We start from the raw sequence: 24,535 nt of genomic DNA, 5'->3' as shown, positions 1-24,535 counted from the left end.
AATTTGGACCAAGAAGAAGAAGAAGAACCGAAAAAAGACCCTAGGAGGGTTCAGGTGGAGTCACACCGGGGCCTGTTTACAGTCAAGTAAGTACAAGTACAAGTTGTATTTGGCGGGAAGAACAGAAAAAGGACTCCAGGGGTCCGTTTCACGAAGCAGGTTCAACAAACTCTGAGTGTAACGCTGAACTCTGAGTTGATCTACTCTGACATAGAAAACTCTGAGTTTTCGGTTTCACAACGGCTTATTTGAGTTGATTCAATCAACTCGGAGTAGTTTCACCCGGAGTTAAGTGCGTGCACCACAACTATAAAAAGACAGCATCAATGGAACCCCGATTCGACGAGTCACCATGGCAACAGGGAAGCAGAGAGCTACGTTTTTTACACCACTTGGTGTTGGACATTGGACATCTTAATGTGCTCATATGGAGACTTAGAACTCGTTTTTGGAAAGAAGTGCAACACCGCTGCAGCTGCAAAAGAGAGAGAGATGGCGTTGGAGAACAATGCGTAAGTTTAAATCACAATAATATTACAGTTGAAAACCGTTTGAATAGTAGCGTATTAAGTCATTTCATTTAGGTGCAATCCCGTGGAGGAGAAGCACATGTGGCAGCAGCTGAAGATGAAATATAAAAACATTGTTCAAACAGGTAAGACGTTGGCATAATCTCATGGAGGCACCTCATTTTGATCATGTTTTACATTGTAAAGTAGCTTAAATATTAAGTGGTTGTTTGACTGTGCAGTTGTTTTATCCCACACATAGCCTAAATGTCTGCATCCATATCATGTTCTGTTAAAAAATTAAGGCCATTTAAAAGAACACAGACTTCTACTCAGCCAACAGAAAGAAAGCAGATGCCCGTAAAATGGGTGGTAGCCCAGCATTGCCACCTCTAACGGCGAGCTGGCCCAGATTTTTGGCCAGAATTTGGGAAGGCCAGTGGCTGAGGGAATCCCTGGAGGGAGCTCATCCTCTGAGACCACCCCCCAAGACACAAGTGCTTTTAAAAAATATAATATATATATATATATATATATATATATATATATATATATATATATATATATATATATATATATATATATATATATATATATATATATATACATAAATATATACACTATATTGCCAAAAGTATTCGCTCACCTGCCTTGACTCGCATATGAATGTAAGTGGCATCCCATTCCTAATCCATAGGGTTCAGTATGACGTTGGTCCACCCTTTGCAGCTATAACAGCTTCAACTCTTCTGGGAAAGCTGTTCACAAGGTTTAGGAGTGTGTTTATGGGAATTTTTGACCATTCTTCCAGAAGCGCATTTGTGAGGTCACACATTGATGTTGGACCAGAAGGCCTGGCTCTCAGTCTCCGTTCTAATTCATCCCAAAGGTGTTCTGTCGGGTTGAGGTCAGGACTCTGTGCAGGCCAGTCAAGTTTATCCACACCAGACTCTGTCATCCATGTCTTTATGGACCTTGCTTTGTGCACTGGTGCACAGTCATGTTGGAAGAGGAAGGGGCCAGCTCCAAACTGTTCCCACAAAGTTGGGAGCATGGAATTGTCCAAAATGTCTTGGTATGCTGAAGCATTCAGAGTTCCTTCCACTGGAACTAAGGGGCCAAGCCCAGCTCCTGAAAAACAACCCCACACCATAATCCCCCCTCCACCAAACTTTACACTTGGCACAATGCAGTCTGACAAGTATGGTTTTCCTGGCAACTGCCAAACCCAGACTCGTCCATCAGATTGCCAGATGGAGAAGCACGAGTCGTCACTCCAAAGAACGCGTCTCCACTGCTCTAGAGTCCAGTGGCGACGTGCTTTACACCACTGCATCCGACGCTTTGCATTGCATGTGGTGATGTAATGGCTTGGATGCAGCTGCTTGGCCATGGAAACCCATTCCATGAAGCTCTCTGCTGAAGCACTGTTCTTGAGGTAATCTGAAGGCCATGTGAAGTTTGAAGGTCTGTAGCACCATGCGCCTCAGCATCCGCTGACCCCACTCCGTCAGTTTACGTGGCCTACCTACTGAGTTGCTGTCTTTCCCACACACTTCCACTTTCTTATAATACAGATGACAGTTGACTGTGGAATATGTAGGAGCGAGGAAATGTCACGACTGGATTTGTTGCACAGGTGGCATCCTATCACAGTTCCACGCTGGAATTCACTGAGCTCCTGAGAGCGACCCATTCTTTCACAAATGTTTGTAAAAACAGTCTGCATGCCTAGGTGCTTGATTTTATACACCTGTGGCCATGGAAGTGATTGGAACACCTGATTCTGATTATTTGGATGGGTGAGTGAATACTTTTGGCAATATAGTGTATGTGGTTGTTAAAGCAGCTTACGTAGCAATAGAAGTAGTAATAGAAATAAAATAATAATAGTAGTAACAATATTTACAATATGTACAGGGATGAGAAATGAGGATGAAGTAGTACAGTACTGACACACTGTAAGACAATGCAATATAAAGTGGCTTGAAAAAATAAGTTCAAAAAGTGCAAAGATGTAGCAGTGCAAGAATGTCTGTGCAAATTTTATGGTTTGGGGTGATAATGATATGAGTCAGTTTATGTTAACATCAGCCAGTGATGCTGATGTTGTAAAGTCTTATAGCAGATGGGATGTAGGACCTGCGATAGCGCTCCTTCTTGCAGAGTGGGTGTCTCAGTCTGCTGCTGAAAGAGCTGCTTAAAGACCCCACAGTGGCCACGTTTACATGAAGTTATTTAATTCTGAATTATTAATTCGGAATTAACTCATTCGGCATTAAAGTTTTGTGCTTCGCGTTTACATGTAAATATTAATTCCGAATTAAGGTTTACATGGACCGCACATTTATTCCCCTTCCTTAATGCCGCTTCAACGCATGGGCATTGGAAAGGATTCTGATTGGACAGGGAGTGTACGTGACGTATCCCTGTTTCCTGGAAGAAAACCAACTCCATTTGCAGCAGCATTTCTTTTCCCCAACAACATGGAGGAACAACTAATAAGCATGCTTTTCGCTTTGCTTTTTATTTTCATTTTGAAACAGCAACTCGACAATGGCGTACTACTTCTGTTTCGTCACTTGAGAAGGAGAAGAGAGATAGAATACCGGAGAAGGGAGGCAGAAGACCAAGCTGTGTACGTTGCTATGTCATCGCTACGTGAGGAGCCAAGCATGCACAGAATGATCGGAATTAACTAAAGCGGAATTAACTGTATACATGAATAGAACATACACAGGAATTAGTTTATTCAGAATTAACATCAGAATAAACCAGGTAGTTTATTCGGAATTAAGTTTATTCAGAATTAACTTTTTAATTCGGAATTAAGTGTTTACAAGGAGATTTTAAAGCGAAATTAACTCTAATTCCAAATTAAAGAGGAATTAAAGGTCTCATGTAAACGTGGCAAGTGTCATGCAGTGGGTGAGAGGGATTGTTCATGATGGATGTGAGCTTTGCCAACATCCTCCTCTCACCCACCTCCTCTATGGAGTCCAGGGAACAGTCCAGGACAGAACCGGCCCTCCTGACCAGTCTGTTTAGTCTCTTTCTGTTCCTTTCAGTGCTCCCTGCTCCCCAGCAGACCACTGCATAGAAAATAGCAGACGCTACCACAGAGTCATAAAATGTCTGGAGCAGAGTCCTGCACACTCCAAAGGACCTCAGTCTCCTCAGCAGGTGGAGATGACTTTGGCCCTTCTTATACAGGACCTCTATATTGTGTGACCAGTCCAGTTTATTGTTGAGGTGAACACCCAGGTATTTGTATGTGTCCACCATCTCATTGTCCAAACCCTGGATGTTCACCGGTGCAGTCTGGGGTGTCCTCCTTCTGCGGAAGTCGATGATCATCTCCTTCGTCTTATTGGCGTTGAGCTGCAGATAGTTTCGCTCACACCAGTCAACAAAGTCAGAGATGACCGTCCTGTACTCCCGCTTGTCCCCCTTAGATACATACCCGACAATGGCTGTATCATCGGAGAACTTCTGGAGGTGATAGCTCCCAGAGTTATAATGGAAGTCCGACGTGTACAGGGTGAAGAGAAAGGGGGAGAGCACTGTCCCCTGTGGGGCCCCCATGCTGCTGACTACCACATCAGACACACAGTCCTGAAGCCTCACATACTGTGGTCTGTTGGTGAGGTAGTCGATGGTCCAAGCAGCCAGGTGACAGTCTACTCCCGCTTCTTCAAGCTTCACCCTGAGCAGAGAAGGCTGGATTGTGTTGAAAGCACTGGAGAAGTCAAAGAACATGACCCTCACAGTGCTGCCGGGTTTCTCCAGGTGAGTCAGCGATCTGTGCAGCAGGTAGACGACTGCATCATCCACTCCAATGTTCGGTTGGTAGGCGAACTGCAGTGGATCCAGATACTGGCTCACCTGGGGACGGAGGTTCTTGAGGACAATCCTCTCCATGGTCTTCATCAGGTGAGAAGTGAGGGCCACAGGTCTGAAGTGGTTAGGCTCCCTGGGGTTCCTGGTCTTAGAGACAGGAACCAGGCAGGAAGTCTTCCATAACAGAGGAACCCTCTCCAGACTCAGGCTCAGGTTAAAGATGTGAAGCAGCACCTGACAGAGCTGGTCTGCACAGTCTCTAAGGAGTGTGGAGCTGATTCCATCAGGACCTGCAGCTTTCCTGGTTTTGATCTTTTTAAGCTCACTTCTCACCTGATCAGCTGTTATGGAGAGGCAGGGGGTGGTGGAGGAGGGTGGCAGGAGGAGGGGTGATGGTGGTGGTGGGGGGTGAGACGAGGAGGGGTGATGGGGCTGTATGTGGAGTCCGGAAGTGGTGGAGGACAGGGAGAGGAGGAGAGGTGCTGTTGGTGGTGGTGGTAGAGAGCTGAGGTGTGAAGAAGGAGCTGGCTGGTCAGTGCTTTGATGAGAGAGGGGAGGAGTGGGAGCAGAGTCAGATCTGTTAAAGAACAGATTCAGCCCATTGGCCCATTCCTGGTCTCCTGCTGCAGCTGCCCTCTCATGGCCTCTGCTGTAACCAGAGATGGATCTCAGGTCTCTCCAGACCTCCCTTGTGTTATTGTCCTGCAGGTGAGATTCCATCTTGGTCCTGTAGCTGGCCTTGTCCGCCTTGATTTTCTTCTTTATCTCCTTCTGCACCCTCCTCAGCTCCTCTTTGTCCCCAGATACAAAAACCCTCCTCTTCTCCTTCAGCAGGGCCTTCAGTTCCGGGGACACCCAGGGTTTGCTGTTAGAGAAACACCGTACTTTCCTGGTCAGTACGGTGTTCTCTGCACAGAAGTTAATGTAATCCGTAATAGTGTCTGTCAGTGCATCAGTGTCCTCCCCGTGTGGACCACACAGCACATCCCAGTCTGTGGTCTCAAAGCAGTCCTGCAGCGCCTCAGTGGCCTCGTCAGACCACTTCTTCACATACCTTATGGTGAGGGGTGTTTCTTCACCATAGGTATGTAAATGGGCTGCAGTCTCACCAGGTTGTGATCTGAGCGGCCCAGCAGGGGGAGGGGTGAGGAGCTGTATGCATCCTTGATGTTTGCATACAGCAGGTCCAGGGTTTTACTGTCTCTGGTATGGCAGGTCACGTACTGGGTGAATGTGGGGAGAGTGGCAGAGAGTGATGTATGATTAAAGTCTCCTGAGATGCTGATAAGAGACTGAGGGTGTGATGTTTGCAGCTGGGAGACTTCACTGTGGATGAGTTCACAGGCTGCATCCGCATCAGCCGAGGGAGGGATATACACAGTAATGGCTATTACATGTGAATACTCCCGGGGCAGATAGAACGAACACAGATTGACTGCCAGTAATTCTACATCCTTAGTGCAGAGCTGCTCTTTAACACTAATTTGCCCAGCATTACACCATCTCTCATTCACATACATCACGAGGCCCCCACCCTTTCTCTTACCACTCTCCCTCGTGTTTCGGTCCACTCTGACGAGACGAAATCCATCCACAGTTAAAAGTGAGTCCGGAGTGAGTTCGTTCAGCCATGACTCCGTGAACATCATGAGGCTGCTCTCCCGATACTCCCACTGCAGCCTGGTCAGCGCCGTCAGCTCTTCCATCTTGTACGAGAGAGACCTCACATTTCCTATTATTACAGATGGAACGGACGGCTTGTAGCGTCTCCTCTTCTCCCGATGCTTCACTCCTGCCCGGCATATATGTTTGTGTTTTTGTGTGTGTGTGTGTGTGTGTGTATACATATATATATATATGTGTGTGTGTGTGTGTGTGTGTGTGTGTATACATATATGTGTGTGTGTGTGTGTGTGTGTGTGTGTGTGTGTGTGTGTGTGTGTGTATATATATATGGAGCCCATGTAAATGTGTATATGTAATTTTTCTTAAGCATATTCATACAAAAATTTACTTCTCTTTTGAGTCTTTTTTTCTTTTGGCCCAACAGATTTTGATGGTGCTATCTGCCTGGTGGAGCCTCTTCATGCCACAACAGACCTTGTAACTGTAAGTAGGCCATATTCCCAAAATTTTGCCAAACGGTAGTTTAAGTATACGGAAACATATCACTCATCTAGGATGAAGAGGATGAAACTGTGTCTGCTGCCTTTACAGAGGGGGATCCAGAAAGGCATCTAGAGGTATGTTACTGGTAGTTCTCTTCCCATTCACATTTCTTAACATTCGAGTGGAATATAGAGTGTGACATTTAGCCTACACTGAAGTATTGCACATTCTCATCCTTTTTTACAGAGCATGGCTGGACAGCAGCAGGATGGTCCCTCAACTTCCACTGCACAGATTGACACAATGAGATGGATGTTCAATAAACACCAGAGGTTCATTCCATGGAATTCATGTGCAACTGTATAATTTAATGTCCTCTGTGTATTCCCAGTTACCAGTAAAGCAAATATACAAAATCCACTTGCTGAGAAAAATACAAAAAACAGATAAAGAAATGCAGTATTTGGACCGCCAGATTAAGAAGGCAGTTCTGGAAATTGAAATACTGGAGCACAAGTTAGAGGTGGGTGCATGGTCACAGGTGAATTATGTTAACTACTGGAACATTAACTAAACTAGCTCTTTTATTTGTAGGAAATAAAGAAGACCAAATGAAATGTATGTCATGTGTTTATTTCACTGCTGTGGTGGTGATGGTGACTTAAACTCCAAAGTGATTATTGCATATGGTGTCTCTGATTGCTCTGCCGTCCTGGATAGCTGGCAGGTGGATGGGGTCATCATTTGAGTCTTCAAATTGTACGGCAGGGTGTTGCTCTCCTCTAATAGTTGTAATTTTATGAAGAACAACACATGCCACAATAATATCACAGGCCCTCTCAGGAGTCACCCTGAGGTGACGTAGGCACTGGAAACAGGCTTTCAGCAGGTCTATGGTCATCTCCACCCCGGCTCTCATCCTGCAGTGAGCCTGGTTGAAGTTCAGTTGGGGGCCTGGTTCAGGGTCAGGGTATGGGGTCATCAGCCTGGGTTGGCATGTTAACCCCTGTCACCCAGCAGAAGGCCATCAAACTCTCCCGTAATGTGTAGTGGATACATTAGAGTATATTTAAGGAGGGAGACAATTCAATTATATTGTAAAAATCTTTAGGCTGCTTACCACGTTGCAGTCTGTTGCTCAGGTTAGACTCATGATAAATCCTCGAGTCATGAACAGATCCAGACCACTTGGCCTCCACATTAGAAATGATGCATGCAGCTCACATATGATCTCGACAGTGCAGAGAATGACAGAGGTTGAACTATGATGCAGTCTTTAACATTTTAAACCATAGTCAATCTACCTGTAGCCTACCTGCACATTTATGCTGTGAATGGACCTCCTATTCACATAATCAGCTTCATTATGTTTGGGAGCTGTGATGGGGATGTGTGTGCCATCTATGCAGCCAATCACACTGGGAAATCCTAAAAGAAATTAAAATTACTAATCACAGTCTGAACTTGCACGTCATTAACCAAATATGATTTAAAATTAATTTAACAAATCTCTACATTATTCACCTGCAATCCTGTGGAACTCATCCTTGATGGCTCTGACAGGTTTGTGTCCAGGGAAAAAGACAAAGATCGGTAAAAGTCGTTTCAGGGCCAGGCACGCTTTTCTGACAGCTCTGCATGTGGCCTTACTGAAGTGCTCTGCATCTCCGACATTGTATAAAAAACTCCCATTTGCAAAGAACCGCAGCGCAACACACAATATCTGATGGGATGTGAGAGCACGACTGTGGTTGGTAATGTTGCGAATGTAAGGAGGGATGAGGTTGTGGATGTAGGTTATTGACTGTGAGGTGAAACGGTACCGCTCTAAAAGATAATTGTCCGGAAATGCCAAAACATCTATGCGCGATCTGAAAACGATCTCCCCACGAATATTTAATTCTCTGCGCAGTAATCCTGCTCCTTCATCTACTGGATCGTTCATAAAAGGACATGACATTTTGACACATGACAGAACTCGCCAAAACTCGCCAGCTGACTGAATGAATGAGGAAATCAAATAGTGTGTGTGGCTGAAAGAGGGCGGAGACAGAGAGAAACTCGAGGTTTACTGAGAAAATCCTGGTCCCGACCAGGTTAGATTCATAGAGTCTGTTACTACGGTAACTGACCGAGAGCTTAAGTTACCTCTCTTTGTGAAAAAGGCTAGAGTTACCCCTCTTTCTCTGGTTTGAGTTACCTCCATTTGTGAAATGGAAAACTCTGAGTTTCCCTCATTTCAGGGTTAACAAACTCAGAGTTTTCACTAAACCTGCTTCATGAAACGGACCCCTGGGGGGTTCAGAAATGGTCATACCGGGGTCTGTTTACGGTGACAAGTTGTGTTTGACATATTTTCAGCCAATGTGAGCAACTATAACAAAATAAAACAACTGTATGTGACCACCACACCAGAGTACATCTATGGTTATTGTGTTTTGTCTTGTGTGTGTATGTGTTTGTGTGTGTGTGTGTGTTTTTGTATGTCTTTATGAAAGAAAGAAAGAAAGAAAGAAAGAAAGAAAGAAACACGATAGCCTGGTCGGTCGGGCTAAACGAAAGCAAAACTAAACCCCCAAAAAAGAAAAAAAAAGACAGGGCTGGTCGGTCAGGCAAAATGAAAACATAACCAAACCCCCCAAAAAGAAAAAAAAGACAGGGCCGGTCGGTCGGGAGGAAGAAAGCCAGTTGGTCGCGCTAAATGGAAAAAAAAAACAAACCACCAAACCAAAAAAAAAAAAGACAGGGCCGGTCGGTTGGGAGGAAGAAAGCCGGTCTTTCCGGAGCGGTCGGTCGGGGTAAACAAAACAATTAAAAAATGATGGTCCCCTGACCTACCCCACCACCTCCTACACGTGAATGAGATCGACTGAATCTTTTCCCTTATTCGCGACCATGGGGCTCTCCTCAGACCCAGATAGTAGGCCACCAATAGAGGATACAACAAGGAGATGGGGAATGAGGAAGAGCAGGAAGAAGAGAATAACATGCTCATGCTCAGACCCTGCTCTTGGGACCCGGGAACTCGTCCGGACCGGGGGAGACCCTGGGACTACTGCTGCTACTGCACAACAACAACGACAACAACAACAACAACAACAAAAAAACCCTTGAAACCTCGTCGGGAATGGGGGAAACGAGACTGCTGCTGCTACTGCGACTACTGCTGCTGCTACTGCACAACAGCAACAGCACCAACAGCAACAACAAGAACAAGAACAACCTCAGAGTCCTAGAACCGAAACAGCCTCCTCTGGCCCTCCAGAGTCAGACAAAGGAACCACCTACGTATGATGGACACCGTTCCAGCAGCTTGATCCACGGGACGAGAGGAGAAGAGCCCGACGAATAGCACAACCGAGCCTGAGGAGCGCGCCCAGCGATGGAGACGGCGAAGCCCAGTGCCCAGGTCGCCCGGGGACAAATGATGATGACGACGATGACGACGGCGACTGCGATGATCACCTTCACCCAGCTCCGGGACCCATGGCCTTTGCCAAAGACACGACCAAAGACATAGTCTCCACGTTCCTGGCATCATCCACCCAGACATCCAGGACACAGTGATCGAAATGACCAATCTCGAGGTAGAGGGTAGAGTGCGAGCCCTGGACGGATGGAGAAGGATGGACCGGACGTGGTTTCGAGCGTACCTGGGCTCACTCATTCTCTCCAGTGTCTACAGGTCCAGAGGCAAAGCCTGCGAGAGTCTCTAGGATCCCGATACCAGACGACCGCTGTTGCGGTCCGGCATGTCACTAAAGACGTTCAGAGCGTACTCTAGCGCATTACGGTTTGACAACCGAAGGACCAGAGAATCCAGGCGACACCTCGGTTCAGACAAGTTGGCTGCCGTGAGACACGTGTGGGACCTCTGGTGAACCAAGTTGCCGGAAATGTACATCCCAGGCCCTGATGTCACTGTAGACGAAAGACTGGTCCCGTTCAGAGATCAGGTTTTGGTTTTTGTGTGTGTGTGTGTGTGTGTGTGTGTTACAGTTGCATCTTTGGTAGCTCATAATGAAATTAATAATAACAGTAATAATAATAATAATCACTCCCTTTTTCTTTTCTGTTCTCTCCTCTCCTCTTTCCTTGCTCACAAAACAACAACAACAACAATACAGGGCGATGTCTGTTCAGGCAGTACATGCCCAACAAACCAGCCAGGTACGGGCTCAAAATATGGGTCGCCTGCGAAGCCATGTCAAGCTACGCGCGTTAGATGCAAATGTACCTCGGAAAATCTGACAAACGAGGTCCGCCGGAGAAGAACCTAGCTTGTCGCATTGTCATGGACCTGACGCAGGGGCTGGGTTCAGGTCGGAGCGTGACATGCGACAACTTTTTCACCTCGCGCCAGCTAGCGGTTCGCCTCTTCGGGGAATTGAATTGAATTTGTCATTCCACACTTTCATATACAACGAAATGTCATTTGAGCTGCCCTGCCAATGACAGCTCAGGCTGCTGAGCAGTGCTGCGTGGCGCCTTTCTTGAGGAGAAAAGATTCCAAGCAAGGACTCACTCGGAACGAGGACTCACCATCCTCGGCACCCTTCTGCAAAACAGACCCGAAATCCCACCGGAAATGCTCGATTCCAAGGGCAGGGCGGTGTCCTCCTCGATGGTCGCAACCACCACGGAGCCGGGAGGAGGCCCTCGATCTCGTACGTGGCCAAGAAGAACAAAAACGTCCTCATTCACACCATGGATCAAAGCGTCGTCATCGCCACTGTCGCTGCCGCCGCCACCGCCACCTATCCACCTGGGCTTGTGGTAGGACAATTAGGAGGAGGAGGAGGAGGGAGAGGGAAACCCGCTACCGTTCTCAAGTACAATCGTACCAAGGGAGGGGTGGAGAACCTTGATAAGGTCGCGGCCACCTACAGCTGTAGAAGAAAAATGTGTCTTTAAGTCTGCATATCTAACCTTCTTCCTCTCATAAGCTGCCTCCACTGAATTTCCCCGCAATTCCTTCAAACCAAATCAAAATAAACATCATTTGCCTTCATATTTATCACATTTCAAGTCATTCTGAAGAAGAAATTTGTGTGTCAACATGAAGTTCACATTACTGCTGCCTTCATGATTTTTATACACTTAAAATGCTGTTCCTGAGCTGAATTGCAAACTTTGGTAAAATATGTTGTCCCCACAATTCCTTCAAACCAAATCAACTTGAACATTATTTGCCTTCATATCCCTTTAACGTCCTCACCAAGAAAAAAGCTTGGGCTGCAACTAACGATTATTTTAATAATCGATTATTCGGGCGATTATTTTTTCGATTAATCAATTAATCGGATTTTAAAAAACCAACACATTTTTAATTCCCGCCGCCTCTTTATTCAGAAATAGAAAATTTGGACTGACACAGCAAATAAGATCATTGTAGTGAAGCAGTGTTTCTTCTAGGATTTTTTTCAGCAGCAGCGGCAGGCTGCTCTTGCTAACTTCCTGTGAGCACAGTCACTTCTTCTGCATGCTATTTCAAAACAAAGTGACATCTAGTGTTTTTATTTTAGTATAATGTACCTCAACCAAGTGGCAGAGATGGCTGAAACAGGTGAAATTATCTAAAACATATTTTTCAATAAAATATTGTAAGTCAAAATGGGCTCTACAATTTGATTGAGCAGAACGTTAAAGGGATATTTATCACATTTCAAGTCATTCTGAAGAAGAAATTTGTGTGTCAACATGAAGTTCACGTTACTGTAGCCTTCATGATTTTTATATGCTTAAAATACTGTTCCTGAGCTGAAATACACACTTTGGTAAAATATGTTGTCGATGCAATTCCTTCAAACCAAATCAACTTAAACATCATTTTCCTTCACATTTATCACATTTGAAGTCATTCTGAAGAAGAAATTTATTTGTAAACATGAAGTTCACGTTACTGCAGCCTTCATGATTTTTATACGCTTAAAATGTTGTTTCTGAGCTGAGCTAATTTAAACACCAAGACACTTGTGATCCAAACAAAGAGGATGTGCACTCAATGAAAGGCCTAGGATCCCTGACCCATCACTATACACACCAGTGAGCAGTGATTCCTAACACATCTCTGGGGGTCATCAGGTGGAAACCTCCCTTCAACGGTGTTTCACCCATTTAGTCCCACAACACCTCCAGGAGGCTAGGCAGTGAACTCTGGCATCCCAGATTCACCCCCCCAGTGCCAGTTCACACTGCTCCTACAAAATCCAAACAGCACTGCCATGTTCAACCTACCCAGGCCTGTTTAGTCCAGGTAGTGACTTGTAGTGATGCTACCATTTAGCTAGTGCAAACTAACTGCTCATTGCTAATGCTACCAATCCAAACAGCACTGCCACGTTCAACTGACCCAGGCCCGTTTAGGAGATGCTCCAGGTAGTGACTAGCACTGATGCTACCATTTAGCTAATGCAAGCTAACTGCTCATTGCTAATGCTACCAATCCAAACAGCACTGCCACGTTCAACTGACCCAGGCCCATTAAGGAGATGCTCCAGGTAAGTGACCAGTGCCGAATCTACCACTTAGCTAGTGCAAGATGCTGAATACCTAGTGCTGATTGCTTAAAATAAACAAACAAAAAAAAACATAAAGGCAAGGAAACTATACTTACCTAACCCTCCAAACCCCTCTAAATGCTAATTCTAGCTGCAAGACTACAACCATGTCCAAAGCAAACTTATCATTGACAAAGAAACTATACAAGCAAGCCAAACTTGCTAGTGCTACATGCTATATTGAACATTAGCGATAACGATCATCCCAGAAAGTTTAATTACCACTGAATCTGTAAGTATTTGCATCATGCCTGGCTAGATTTGACAATTATGACAGATTTTTTTTAGGTAAGTTCCAGTTGGATGTCCCTTTCACCTGATGTAGCATCTTTACCTCGTGTCTCTCCCTTTGAGGCATCCTTATAGTTTGAAAACCTATGAAATATTAAGTTTTTATGGGTGGGTACCTAACATTAGCTTCCATGAAGACCATTTTTCCCTCCAAGGCATTAAATCTCTGCTCTGTTAAACTCGGACACAAATATAACACTGAGTCAAAAAAATTCCAGCGACAAGCTGAAGTTGTTAATTTTCCTAAAGTACAAAACACAGTGAACACACTTATCAACTTGAATGGTAAAAAGCAGTAGCATGTTGAAATCAATGACTACTGAACTCGCTTCTAAAACACATATGTACGCGCACACACACACACACACACACACACACACACACACACACGCACACACACACACACATGCACACACACACACATATGCACACACACACACACACACACACACACACACACACACACACAATTCAGCAGAACAATTCTTCAATAATTAATTAAAGTCACTGGCATTTTAATCAGCCCAAATGAACAAGGAGACATGAAGATGCACACTTGAGTCAGAAAATTCAGTAAAAAGCTAAAACCACTTAATCAATGTACCACATGCTTTTGCACACACACACACACACACACACACACACACACACACACACACACACACACACACACACACACACACACACACACACACACACACACACCAGGGCAAATCTTTAGAAGAAAGCTGAAATCTTACAAGTTAATCAACCTGACTCCAAACACACACTCACATGCACACACACATGCTCAGGAAGCAGGAGGAATGGTCTAGAATCATAACTGAGTCTGTCAGCCTGTCTTCACCACACACATAAACTCACAACTCAACAACAGCATAATGCTCCGATCGATAGATCAATTTACATCTAACACAGTGGTGTGCACAGACTTTGAGAAGGGGGAGGGCAAGTGCCAAATCCTCAGCCACACATTAGAATGGCCCAACCAGGGACCAGTGGGTGGAGCACTGGAACAGCCACCAGCAAATTAAAATCAATTATTAGTGGTTAGGATCTGAGAAATGAGGTTGTGACTGTACAGAGTGTACGATATTCAGCAGGGTGGCTTGACTCCTTATACCAACAGACTGATGCAGCTGGTCACCAGTCTGTCAATCTGCTATTCGTAGAAAAATGCTCCCACACCTGGCATTCTGCAAGTTAGGGTTGTGTTTTAGCTGTGTAGACAAAGATGCAAATGATCAAAGACAGAAGGGAAAGGACATAAAACGGTGTCACATGTACATCAGCTGTATGCAAAGTTGTTGCTGTAGCTCTGCTTCTGCTTATCATTTACAGCAACAGAGTCAGACGAGTTACCCAGTGAGTCAGTCAGTTTAGTGTTCAACACTGACAGAAACACATTATTTGGAAGCCCTCAACCTCCTTTAGAGATTTATACTTTGTGTGAGACAATCTCATTTTGTCATCTGATTGTGTTTTAGATTTAGAATTTTGATCAAAATGTGTTTACTTTTAGTAAAAATTTACCCATTTGATGTTAGTTTTAGTCTTCAACTTAATTTTTATGCCTTCTCACCATTTTGAGTGTACAGCCATTCCTGTTGTGTTACCATGGTTACACTGGTCTATTGTATGGTTAGTTGAAAAGACACTTTCACAAACAGTTTCTGTGTTTTGGTTGGCAAAGAAAACGGTTTCCCTAAGGAGCTACAGTTTTTCATGCTGCAGATGCGTGCAGCATGTTAAATAAGACCTCCCGTTAAAACAGTAATAAGTGAATTCTGTTGGGTCTCAGTCTGCCAGGGGCCAGTGATGATCTGGCAGCTTCCTAAACCAACTTCTTCAAAAATCGCTTCTGGATCCACTGTTAGTATCTTTAATGTCAGAGTCTCTGCCTGGCCGCCCTTCCTGCCTTTTTCTCTCTCTTCTTCTCCCTCTTTTCCTCTCACTCTCCCTTCTTCTCTCCTCTCTTCTTGCTTCTCTCTCCTCTCAGTCCCTCCCCCTCTTCGCTATACACCTGGCCAGACTGGTGATCCCATCGCATTGGATTCAGCTGCAGAGGGAGCTCAGCTGCACTTCATGACCCATTGGCTTTAGATAAAGCCCAGCCTGTCCCTCCAGTCTCCGCCAGATCATAGCGTCAACTTTGCTGAGTTCCGCGACCACACTGTCCAGTACTGTCCAGGTCTGTCAAGCCACCACAACAGCTCTCCTGCCCCTGCAGTCCTGAGAGGACTTCTGCCGATCTGCCGGTGGATCCGGACCCCCCTCCTTTGTATCCCGTATGACCCAGCCGTAGCTGCCGGTTGCACCTTGTGGCCTATTGGACTGCTCACCTTTTGTTGGCCGTCAGGAGAGGACTGCTTAAGTGTGTTGTACCTGTATCTCCTAGACGTCTATTAGATGCCCACTAGACGTGCAGTTGTCTCAAAGACTATCCAGCATCATGAAGTGCTTTAATTTGCACTCCATCTTTCTCAGTGAGTTCCTTATGCTTCACCATTTTGAACAGGAGTGAGGAATATCTTACTGAATTCACATTTTTAGACCCAAATTTGAGCCAGCACACTGGAATTCTCTGAGAGGTCAGAAATTAATCAAGAATAACATAAAACCACTATAACCAATTTTTCTGTTCAGGAATAGAAGTAAATAACTGTAATTATTTAGTCAAAAAATAATAATGCACCTTTATATTTTTTTCTGCTTTTTTTTTTGTAGAACAGTAAATTTGAAAACTGATGGATAACAACAATAATTATATTTTAGCATTAAAGATATAATTTTGATTAAGAAGCTTGCACATACTGGTGGATTAACCACTACAGAAACATAAAAAAATATTTTGGTAATCAGTAATACTGTTAATTTAGGGCAGTGATGGCAAACACCTTACACTGGATGGTGGTCAAATAAATTTGTTAATCATGGTATATAAACTGATATTTTTATTAATTCTTTTGCTCTCCTCATTCTCCTCAACAGGCATAAATATTTTGCCATTGCTAAAGTACTCATTTAACTATATAGGTCATTTTGGTAAGCAAAGCATTTCTTAGATCATGTTTAAATTGGATCCAATTTCATTTTGAAAGGATGATTTGATCGCGTCAGGAACTTCATAATTGACACTGAAATTGGATGAATGAACACTTTTTCTCATCATCCACACCTGAGGAGCTCTTCTTTCAAGTCCTGGACACCTCGGAAAATTGGAACCTGTCATTACATGATTATAATTTATAATTTGCCTTTATTTGTCACAAATACATTACAGCACTGTGAAATGTTGCTTTTCGCATATCTCAATCAGGGTCAGAGTGCAGGGTCAGCCATAGTACAGCAGCCCTGGAGCAGGAAGTGTTAAAGGCCTTGGCCGACAGTGGCCGCATCAGGGTTTGAACCACTGACCTTCTGATCAGTAGTCCAGAGACTTAACCATTACACCACCACTGCTCATTACCTACTCATTAGTGTGATTGCAGAGCAATACTGCAAAATCTTCCTTCCATGTGTGGCGTGTGAAAACATGCTATACATCATCATGCTCAGCAGTACATTTTTTAAAAAAATTATTGTATACTTAAAATTGTATACTTAATGGAAAGAGCAATGATCTAAAACTCCAGGAACTTTTTGTGAGAAGCTTGTCAAAGGCTACCTGAATTATCTGACATAAACTGAAGAACTTAAAGCCAATACTACTAAATATTGTACTAATGAAAGGTATGTAAGTTCTGAAAACTGGGAATTTGATGAAAGACATACAAGTTGAAATAAATATTGATGTCCATAATTATTCTAATGTTTCAAAATCTTACAGTATAATTGTGAAACTAACAAGATCTGAGACATGAAATGTTTACGAGGATTAAATGTAAAGAATTGTGAAAATTGAGTTTAAATGTACAGTTGTGAACTAAAGTTTACAAGTCAACAGAGTCACTTGAAGCCATTTGAAAGAAGCTTCATATCCCCAATTTATCTTGTAATGAAGGTCAGCTTCATTACCTATATGGAGTTCACATTCATGATACAATAAGACATAAAACAATGACTGTTTCTTATGGATTTAATGAGTGTGGTTTTGAGGCTGGCATGTGCTGCCATGTGCAGCCATGTGCTGTTTGATGGCTTCTTGCAACATTGGGTGAAAACCCTGGTGAGGCCTACAAGACAGAAAATAACAGTTTTAGTACAATGATTAAGTGATTGGACTTAATTTATAACTGAATACCTGTTGAAGTGGGTATGGAGCATTGTTTTAAAAATGTATAAATTGAAAAGTGTGACATGACTCACCTCTCTTTTGTCACCGCAAGTGTTCCAGCCAAAAGAGCCCCATGGGCTGGAACATCTTTTTAAAGGTTCCGGGAAGAACCAAGTGTAGGTGAGGAGAGGATGAGAAGAAATTTCTTCAGGTGATAAAATAAATATATTGTGTGATGAGGATGTTGGTAGTCATTTTTAGGAAACTGATATCCAGTCAATGTTTTTTATCATAGTTAAAATTAAAGACATATTGTATTTTGTGAAATTCTTGTGTTTGATTATTTTGGATAACCCTTATGTTGGTAGGCCTGAGGGGCTGATTAGGGGGATGCCTATAAAAGACTGGCAGTTGAGTACAGAGGAGAGAGGAAAGGAGTGCCACAACACACCAGTTAACCACCTTTGCTGTTTGTGTTCTTTTAATGTGAATGTTGGTGAATAAGCACCAGGTTGACCTGCATCTTATCTCGCCTCAAGCCTCCTGTTTTATCCAACCACAAAATGGTCATCCTAACATATCTGTGCAAACAAATGTTTGTAAGTATAAAGTACATAGCACAGTTGTGTCACTGCCACAATCAGGAAGAAAACTGATACTGAGAGATGGTTGGTCAGGATGGTCAATAGTTAACCCAGAATCACCAAAAAGCAGGTCTGCAATGAATTAGAAGCTGCTGGAACACAGATGCTAGTATCCACAGTCAAGTGTGTTTTACATCGCTATGAGCTGAGAGGCTTCCTTTCTTTCAGGAGTCGCACCTTAATGTTTAACTGAAGTCTGCTGTTGGAGGAAAGTTCTGTGGTCAGATGAAACATAAACTGAGGTATTTTGCCACAATGACGAGAAATGTTTGGAGGAAAGAAGGTGAGGCCTTTAACCCCAAGAACACCATACTTACTGTCAAGCTGGTGGTGGCAGTATTATGCTTTGGGGTTGTTTTGCTGCCAGTGGAACTGGTGCTTTACACAAAGTAAATGGAATAATGAAGAAGAAGGTTGGGTGTTGGAGACAGCTGGTTGTTCCACCGAAACAATGACCCTAAATGCACATCAGAAATGGTAAAGAAATGGCTGAATAAGGCTAGAATTAATGTTTTTAACTGGTCTCCCTGAAGTCCTGACTTAAACCCCTCAAGAACCTGTGGACTTGATGAAAAAACAAATCTGTGTCAGAAAGCCAACACATTTAGTTGAACTGCACTAATTCTGTCAAGAGTAGTGGTCAAAGATACAACCAGAGTCATATCAAGGGTTAGGGTTAGCCCCCAGTCCTAATCAAACAGAAGAGAAGAACTGGAAGTGACAGAATAGATTTAGTTTATTGTTCTGTCATGGAATTTTGATGGGACAGGAATATTTTGTGGGTGCAGGATGGGTGGGACAAGATTTAAAATCCATACCCTTGTCACCCTCCAGTAGTGCCTGAAATGGTTTTCAGATAACAGGTGAGTCTTGTTAGAAGGTAACTGGTGGAATTCTTTCCATCTTAATGTGTTTGACACCATCAATTGTGTAGTGCAGATGTTTTGTTGGTACATAGTAAACAACCCTATTCAACTATTGCACTTGATCCATATTATAGCAAAAACCACTTGGCTAAGCAAGGAGAAACAACAGTCCATCATTATTTTAAGACATGGAGGTCAGTAAGACCAGAACATTTTTCAAACTTTGAAAGTTTCTTCAAGTTCAGTCACAACAGCCATCAAACAGTGGTTCTGAGTAATGTCCCAGGAATGGAGGACCAAGAGATTCCTCTGCTGCAAGAGTTCATTGGCTATTCTAATACTCTGCAGCAACACAGGACAATGAGCCTCATGTAGGCTCTGAAGGGACTGCTGGACCAAGAAGCAGAGTGATGAAGTGTTGCATCAGTGCTGACTTTAAAAGTGTTTAAAACTTTACAGTCTTTTAAAATATATAATAATATTAAATTAGAGATTTTTGAAAACATTAACTCACATTCCTGCTGTGTCATAGTATACACAAATATATCCACCGTGGTATTGAATTAACATAAGCAATTTTTTTTTTTTTTTTTGTATTTGCTGCTTCAGTACAATAAATGCTGATCTTGAAATATGGCCCTGTAACAACCACAGGTTAGTCTCAGTGAACTAACTTGCAATTGTGGAACTGGCCTCTTGCAGCATAACTAATCCCGCCCACCCAGACAGAAGTAACCTGTGATTCTTTAACACTCCTCGTTATTCAGGCTTATTACCATCCACATTTATAGCCTTAATTGCTCGCAACCTCAGTTTGTGAAAATCAATCAGGCATACTACACTTGCCTAGAAAGCTCTTCCACTTCAAAAGGATTTTCAATCAGCTGAATGTTTCAAACTCTTCTTTATTTCTCTGTATGACTTTGAGCATTGACAGCATTGACTGAAAAGAAAATAGATCCATAGGAGGGCACACGGGAACAGGATTCCTTATCAGTTTGTTGATTTTTATTGTGAAAATAGCCTAATCAAATCACCTTTTCACTGCCCAGCCTCTCTGCAGCATGAGAAGACTACAGCCCCATGACTACAATCCATGAAAAATATTCTCTTTCATCATTTGGCACCCAAGGACACTGGTGTTTGTTTTGTGCTGTGTATTGTGTTTTTGGAGCAGGTGTCATTTTATTAAAATAGACTATATCTCATCTCAAAGGGCAGATTTGAAACATCAAAACAGCAATGAACTTTGAGTCTTTTTGAAACTGAAAGTAATTTTTCATGTGAAGACAAAGTCAAGACCACAGGAAACAAAAAGCTTGATATGGGAAGACATTTAAATTCAATCATTACCTCAGGATGAGAGGCTTAAAAATGAGCACGATATAATCCTCAGTTGTTATCTCAAGATAATGATATAATTAACAGATAATGGACTTGAATTTATGAGCAACCACAGTCACTGTGGACTTCTAAAATAAGAAGCATATCTTTATTGGCATGTTTCCCAGAAAAAATGAAATCTCCAGAAAGCCTTTGTTCTTATTGTTCAGATGAAATTCTATTGCAGAAGGTTGTTTTTAACCTGGTAGGTGAAATCCAAGAAGATGAAGAAGCAGGTGAATATTAACTAAAATGTTTTGTTGTTGTTGTTGTTGTGAATTGCACAACTCATAAGTTCATTCTGAGCACTATTTAGAAACAGCTGATTATCCATTTGATATTCATGGCAACCAATTACACATCCATTTAAAGTTGCATCCTTAATACATCAGAAGTGAAGCTGCATTTAACAAGGAGGTACATGGTCTATGTGGAGTGGAGTTTGCTGACTAGCTGTCTACTGGCAGTTCTGTTTCTTCTGTTCTATGTATACTTTCTAATGGGGCATGGAATAACCTGATTACCAGGCTGAACTGTACTTTTCACATCGTTAGTCAGTCTGTCATCATGTCAAAGGTGATACTTTTCTGTTTGGAACCGCAGTTCATTTTGCCTTAACCAAGCAGCAGAGAATGATGTAGCTGGTCAATTGACACAGAAGCTGTAATGTCACACCTTAAAGCAGTTCATTTTATTGCAGGTAAAACAGAGTTTTTTAACCAGTCTCCTTAGTCTCATACAGCGTACTAAACGATCAATTTAAATTTTGATCAATAATTACATTTTTGTTCGTTATGCTTTGGCAGTAACTAGACTGATGGCAAAGTCACATAAGTTTGAGATGCAGAACCACAGTAGCAAAATCAGCTATAAAATTTCTTTAATGTGGTCATCTTTTTTCTTTTTTTTTCAATTTAGTTTTTGAAACAGCTGCTGCCTGATTCTCCAAAACTGTGCAGGACTCGATGAGCACAGGACAAAAACAGGCCTAAAGGAATAATTAGTTCCTTGAAAAGTTCACAGACATTAATTGTTGGTTCTGAAAGTTCCACTTTTGGCAGAAACAAAGCTCAAGAAATTATTCAGCTGATGTATCAGTGACAAAGTCTAAAGTTTGTTGTCTGTTACGTTGAATGATCCTGGTGATGGGAATAAGCTACAATGTGGTAGTTCATCCTGTAATACCTTGTGACATATATACTCTGTCAGTGGTTCTTAACTTCATATCCCCTGGTTTAAACAAATCTCCATTTTTTTCCCTTCATATTAATAGGCTAGAAGTCTTATTAGATAACTTAAGTGTTTAAGGTAGCAGAACCATAAACATGAACACAGACTGTAGTGTGAATGTCTTTTTGAGGAGAATGTCACCCAGCAGTCACAGAGGCACACTGACAGGAGCTTTTCAACAACAGTGGAACTCTAATACCCAATCCATCCATCCATCCATCCATCCATCCATCCATCCATCCATCCATCCATTGTCTTCCACTTATCTGGGGCCGGGTTGCTGAGGCAGCAGACGAAGCAGGTCATTCCAGACATCCCTCCCCCCAGTGAAGCTTTCCAGCTCTTCCTGGGGGATCCCGAGGCGTTCCCAGGCCAGACGAGATATATAATCCCTCCAGCGTGTTCTGGGTCTGCCCCGGGCTCTCCTCCCAGGCGGACATGTTCAGAAAACCTCCAGAAGAAGCCTCCCCAGAGGCATCCGAATCAGATGGCCAGGAGCTCCCTCCGGATGTCTGAGCTTCTCACCCTATCTCTAAGGCTGAGCCCAGCCACCCTGCAGAGGAAGCTCATTTCAGCTGCTTGTATCCGCGATCTTGTACTTTCGGTCACTACCCAGAGCTCATGACCATAGGTGAGGGTTAGAATGTAGATGGACTAGCAAATTGAGAGTTTAATCTTATGACTCAGCTCCCTCTTCACCATGACGGTTCGGTACAACACCCACATTACTGCTGATGCTGCACCAATCCACCTCTCCATCTCACGCTCCATTTTCCCATCACTTGTGAACAAGATCCCAAGATACTTGAACTCCTTCGCTTGGGGAAGCAACTCCACCCCAACCCAGAGGGAGCAATCTACCAGTTTTCGGCAGATAACCATGGCCTCGGACTTGGAGGTACTGATCCGCATCTCCACTGCTTCACACTCGGCTGCAAACTGCTCCAGTGCGTGCTGAAGGTCATGATGTGAGGAAACCAACAGAACCACGATCCTGAGGTCCCCAAACCAGACACCCTCCTCACCCCGGCTGTGCCTTGTCCATCCATGAACACCAAGAACAGGACCATGCAATAACTTAAGCCATGCATTTTTATAGCCTAACTCTTACTGAGATTGTCCTCTGAAGAAACACAACAGACTCATTATTTCTAGTGACTGCATGAAATATGATGGTAGCAAAAGAGGAAGGTAGGTCATGTTCTTGTAGAGTTGTGAAGTCTGAGAGGAGGTTGGGGTGGATAGATGGATGAATGGATGGATGATGGATGGATGGATGGATGGATGGGAAAACAAACTAATACATTTCAATACAGAAGATCACTTTAAACCATTATGGTTTGTTCACTCAAAAGACCTTTGCTTTTAGTCTGTGTTCAGGTCAATTGAGCCCTACATGAAGTGAATGCAGCCTTGTATTTTATTTCAATATGAATGATTGTTGACACAGTGAGGATGCCAACAACACACCTTGGAGGATGTTTTTGGAAAAGCTATTTTCTACTGGAAAATACTGCTTCAGTCTGGGTGAAGGGCTCGTGTGTTGATGATTAAAGATGTGCTGGCCTCTTCGTTAAAATTGGATTCATTCCATTTCCTTTCTTTGATAGGTCTTAAATAAACAAGGCACTGGTTTCACAAAGTTAGCATGAGCTAATGGTTGGTGCTGATTTTTGTTTGTTAGAGGTTTTTTTGTTTGTCTTTGGTGAATCTTGTGTATACAACCTTTCTGGTTGTAAATGAAACACAAAGAGAAGGGTGAGGTGTGGCAGACACACCCATTTGTATTTGTCTGGGATGTCTGGTCTGGTCTGCTCTGGCAAAATCCGATCATTCTGAATGACACAGAGAGCACCTTTATGCGTCATTTATGATTAACTGCAGGGGGAGTAAATCAGTCTAATCCATATTTGCTGTTTGAGAATGATTAGGACTGAAAAAAAAATCAAGAGTAAAATAAACTTTTGCATATTTAGGGTTTTAAAAATCTGACTAAATGAAGAGGTACACATTCAGTATTTTTGGTTTTCAGAGTATTAGTTGTTAATTTTGTTTCACCTGGCCCCAGGTTATAGGACCTAATGTTGCAAACTGTTTGTCAAACTGCTATGTCAAAGGGGAAAAGGGAAACCTCAGGCCTAAATAAATGTATTCTGCTGTGATGTGCATTCTTCTTAGCCTCATCACATGAACAATAAAGAAGCTCAAAGAAAGCAATAGTTGATTTAAAAATGATTTACAACAAATCACAGCTCAAGAGGTCAATGTGAGCCAAAGGCTTGTTGTTACATCCCTGAGAATTAGGGGATATGGGAGTAACAAAATAGAAATAAGGAACAGATATAGAGGCAGGAAAACTGATTGTGTGACCTCAAAAAAATAAATAAATGAAAAATTTACCACAAAGAAAAGATTCCAACACAAAGCAGGCTTCATGAATACAAAGCTGGTCACCCTATCACACAGCCCTTTAACCATTAGACATTTGGCCTTAAACAGAAGGCGAAACATCAACACCAACACAACACTCTGGCAGCTGATCTGACCCACTGGCCACGACGATCAGGTTGGCTCATCATTTAACCATCCCTGCTGATTGTAAGGAGCCACGGGTCCACCTGGCCACTCCCACCGGGCAAAACCTGGCAACAGGAAAAAGAGAAAAAAAAAACTCCACAATCTATCTTACCTCCTCAAACACACCACAGAACTTGTTATCTGACAATGCTGAATGGTCTGTCTCAAATCAATATTGCACACACAGATATATTAGAGTCCGCATGCTGCTCTTATCAGTAAAGTCTGAAGTGAAAAAAACTGCAACTGTTCACCATAATTGGGGAATGAAAGCCTTTATTTGCTCTCCATATTTAGGCAATGCATGACT

General features: G+C 43.0%; 1 pseudogene; it reads right to left on the bottom strand.

The window, feature by feature from the left end:
• Positions 1-7,119: 7,119 nt before the first annotated feature.
• LOC111585170 (putative nuclease HARBI1) lies at positions 7,120-8,418 on the bottom strand (annotated as a pseudogene).
• Positions 8,419-24,535: the final 16,117 nt, after the last annotated feature.

Source organism: Amphiprion ocellaris, chromosome 21 (assembly GCF_022539595.1).
Source record: "Amphiprion ocellaris isolate individual 3 ecotype Okinawa chromosome 21, ASM2253959v1, whole genome shotgun sequence".
Classification (NCBI taxonomy): Eukaryota; Metazoa; Chordata; class Actinopteri; family Pomacentridae; genus Amphiprion; species Amphiprion ocellaris.
Note: the sequence above shows the minus strand (reverse complement) of the source record. Positions and strands in the feature narration are given on the sequence as shown.